General features: G+C 46.7%; 1 non-coding gene across 1 annotated transcript; it reads right to left on the bottom strand.

Annotated features, from left to right (window-relative positions):
• Positions 1-3484: 3484 nt before the first annotated feature.
• Positions 3485-3557, bottom strand: trnak-uuu (transfer RNA lysine (anticodon UUU)). The gene has a single exon. It is a non-coding gene; the product is annotated as a tRNA-Lys (tRNA).
• Between the last annotated feature and the right edge of the window lie 804 nt (positions 3558-4361).

Genomic DNA, 4361 nt, shown 5'->3' with positions numbered 1-4361 from the left:
TTGGTGTTATCGCTGGTGGACATAAATGCCTGGGCTATTGTTATGGCTTTGCTCAGATTCGGTGTTTCAACAGTCAATAGTTTGCGGAGGATAACCTCATGGCCAATGCCAAGCACAAAAAAGTCTCTTAGTATTTGTTCAAGGAATCCATGAAATTCGCAATGTCCTGCAAGGTGCCTTAGTTCGGTGACGTAGCTCGCCACTTCCTGGCCTTCAGACCGTTGACACGTGTAGAACTGTTGCCTTGCCATCAAAACGCTTTCTTTTGGATTGAGGTGCTCCCAGACCAGCGTACACAGTTCTTCATAGGATTTGGTTGGTGGTTTCACCGGTGCTAGAAGATTCTTCAAGAGGCCATAGGTTGTTGCCTCACAGGCGGTAAGGAGGATTGCCCTTCGTTTGGCAGCGTTCACGTCCCGTTCCAGCTCATTGGCCACGAAATATTGGTGCAGTCGCTCCACAAAGACCTCCCAATCGTCCCCTTCTGAGAATTTCTCCAAGATACCAAAGGTTCTTTGCATTTTCGCGTGGTTGTTCATTATCTCGTCGCCAATTTTATGCTCAAAATAAAGTGATACAACTGAATACTGTATGCAATGAGTAAGTGTGACCTTAGCTCCTTTAATTAAACTCCAGAGTGCAGGTACAGCATGGGTGGCCTGCTTATGTATAGTTCACCCAAGGGATGCTGGGATCCCTTGGACTCCAACAGGTAGGCCCCCTGGTGGTGGTATGATACAGGTTGCCAAGGGTTACATATATAACATTATGATCACTCATTCCAAGGGGATCCTTCATTAGGAGATTGTTTATTAATCCTGTCTCATTGCACAGGACCAGATCAAACATACCCTGCCCCCTAGTTGTTCCGTTAAATACTGTTCAAGGAACCCATCCCTTATGCACTCTATGAACTCTTCCTCAAGGCTACCCTGACTAATTTGATTTGTCCAATCAATATGGAGATTAAAATCATCCATGATTATTGCTGTTCCCTTTTGACAAGGGCCCACTATTTCCTGGTTTATACTCAAACCAACAGAGTTGCTACTGTTCGGGGACCTATAGACTAGGCCCACTAGTGACTTTTTTCCCTTATTATTCCTTATCTCCAAACAAACTGTTTCAACATCCTGATCATTTGAGCCACTATCTTTTCTCACTATTGCAGTGATTCCATCCTTTATCAATAGAGCTGCCCCACCTCCTTTTCCTTTCTGTCTGTCAAATACCCCTGAATATTTAATTCCCAGTCCTGGTCACCTTGCAACCATGTCTCTGTAATGGCTATCAGATCATACCCATTTGTATCTATTTGTGCCGTCAACTCATCTATTTTGTTACGAATGCTACGTGCATTTAGACAAAGTGCCTTTAAATTTGTTTATTTACCCTTTTTTCCTGCTTGTTTCCTCTCTCTTTCAAACTCACTTTCTTTATTTTTGCTTTCTAATTCCAGCATTACTTCCCTCCCTACTGAATCTATTCTCAGGTTCCCATCCCCCTGCCAAACTAGTTTAAACCCTCCCCAACAGCACTAGCAAACCCCCCCGTGAGGATATTGGTCCCGGCTCTGTTTAGGTGCAAACTGTCCGGCTTGTACAGGTCCCACCTCCACCAGAAGTGGTCCCGATGCCTCAGGAAACTAAAGCCCTCCCGCCTGCACTATCTCTCCAGCCACGTATTCATCTGCTCTATCCTCCTATTTCTGTACTCACTAGCTCGTGGCACCGGGAGTAATCCGGAGATTACTACCTTTGAGATCCTGCTTTTTAATCTCTCTCCCAGCTCCCTAAACTCTGCCTACAGGGCCTCATCTCTCTTTCTACCCATGTCATTGGTCCTGATATGGACCATGACCTCTGGCTGTTCACCCTCTCCCCCGAGAATGGAGGTGATGGTGTTCCCACGCACCTGCTGCCCTTGTCCTTCTAGGTGGTAGAGGTCGTGGGTTTGGGAGGTGCTGCCGAAAAAGCCTTGGTGAGTTGCTGCAGTGCATCTTGTAGATGGAACACACTGCAGCCACGGTGCGCCGGTGGTGGAGGGAGTGAATGTTGAAGGCGGTGGATGGGGTGCCCATTAAGCGGGCTGCTTTGTCCTGGATGGTGTCGAGCTTCTCGAGTGTTGGAACAGCACTCATCCAGGCAAGTGGAGAGTATTCCATCAGACTCCTGACTTGTGCCTTGTAGATGGTGGAAAGGCTTTGGGGAGTCAGGAGATGAGACACTCACTGCAGAATACCCAGCCTCTGATCAGCTCTTGTTGCCACAGTATTTATGTGGCTGGTCCAGTTAAGTTTCTGGTCAATGGTGACCCCCAGAATGTTGATGGTGGGGGATTCGGCAATGATAATGCCGTTGATAGCTGGGCCTGCTTAAGTTGCATGTTCCTGTCGCTGATTGCTGCCAGGCGCCTGTTGGCTCCGTCCCGTGTGTTTACCTCGAACTTCAAACCACGAAACCGGTTCTCCTGAATTTCAAGGTGTGTACTGAAATCAACCATCAAAAGCCCTGTCATTATCCACAGGGGTTTCAGCAATTTTCTGATCACAAATCGCTTTCAATCCTTGTCCTTGTCCAGAAAATTGCAGACACGGAAATTCGAGAGTTAAATGACTTTGAAATGAGAACATTTGGTGCAGTTCTGGTCAGAGAAATGTTTGTAAAAGGAACTTTTCGCACAGAGAGAGTAACTGAGCATTTCAGCTTGTTACTGAACACTTTTCTCTGGGCACTGAGCTGAGTTGCAGTTTCTATAGTTCAGCATTGATCACATTCATTTCACATGCGCAAGGTTCTTGGTTCGAGCTTGGGTGGAAACATTATTTTTGAAACAAAAACTTGTGTGCGATAAAATTTGAACAAAAGCAGTCCGGGGTACATTCGCGCATGCTGCAAGCTACCTCGGACCCGGGCCAAAGCTCCCCGTGCACCGAGCACAGGCTCAGGAAAACCCCGGGAGAAAGGATATCCCGGTCACTGGGCCTTCCAGCAATACTGAACAAGCGCCCGGTCTGAAACTTTCCAGAGTAATAACTTGCAACTAGAACAACAAATAGTCAGGATGGCTAAGTGGTCTAAGGCGCTGTGTTCAGGTTACAGCTTCCACTGGAGACGTGGGTTCGAATCCCACTTCTGATATTACAAATGGTAATATCAAAGTTACTTTCCAAACCGGGAAATGATCCCAGGTGGCTTTCGTGAAAGGAATGGTTTTGTGAAGCATTGAAATTGCCCTCTAAATATCTCGCACTGCTAATTTAATCTCACGGTTATAATTTGTTTCAGTGCAAAAGAAGGCAGGCTCGAAGGGCCAAATGCCGACTCCTGCTCCTGATTCTTGTGTTCTTATGCAGAGCACAGAACAAATGATTAAATTATCAACTCTCCCTCAGTTCACATTTCTTTCATTGTGCAAAAGAAGATTATGGGTTCATTAATGATGTTTTTCCGTGAAAGCAACATAAAATTTAAGGAAAAGTAATCACCCAACGTGGGGCTCGAACCCACGACCCTGAGAATAAAAATCTCATGCTCAACCGACTGAGCTAACCGGGCTTCTCAGAAGCTTCCCTGTCAATCCCCTTCAGAATATTATACGTTTCAATGAGATCACCTCTCATTCTTCCAAACTCCAGAGAGTATCGGCATATTCTGCACAATCTCTCACCATCGGACAGTCCTCTCATCCCAGAAATCAATCTGGTGAACCTCCGTTGTACCACCTCCAAGGCAAGTGTATCCTTCCTCAGATAAGGAGACCAAAACTGTGCGCAGTACTCCAGCTGTGGTCTCACCAGGGCCCTGTATAATTGTAGCAAGACTTCCTTACTCGGAGTGCAGCAGCAGCTCAGAGTGCAAAGGTAAGAGTTTGGTAAGTGGGACAGTTTGGACAAGTGGGAGCAGGAGGTGTTGCTTTGTCTTGTTTTCCCCACCAGTGCTGACTCCCCAACCTGGGAGGAAAAGAAAACAAAGTGTGATGTCACAGCAAGAGTGTAAGTGATTGGCTGGTTGATTGGTGAGTAGTTTTTCTTTTTTCATTGTCTTGTCAGTAAGAAACCTTGGGCATTGTTGCCAAATTAGGTTATTTTAAGGGTTACTTCATGGCAGGAGAGCCCAGACCCACGCCATGCTCCTCCTGTGCCATGTGGGAAATCAGGGACGCTTCCAGTGTCCCTGATGACTATGCGTGCAGCAGGTGTATCCAGCTGCAGCTCCTGTTAAACTGAATGATGGCACTGGAGCTGCACATGGATTCACTCTGGAGCATGCGCGATGCTGAGGATGTCATGGATAGCATGTTCAGTGAGTTGGTCACACCGCAGGTGAAGGTTACAAAGGCAGATAGGGGATGGGTGACCA

Source organism: Pristiophorus japonicus, chromosome 20 (assembly GCF_044704955.1).
Source record: "Pristiophorus japonicus isolate sPriJap1 chromosome 20, sPriJap1.hap1, whole genome shotgun sequence".
Classification (NCBI taxonomy): Eukaryota; Metazoa; Chordata; class Chondrichthyes; family Pristiophoridae; genus Pristiophorus; species Pristiophorus japonicus.
Note: the sequence above shows the minus strand (reverse complement) of the source record. Positions and strands in the feature narration are given on the sequence as shown.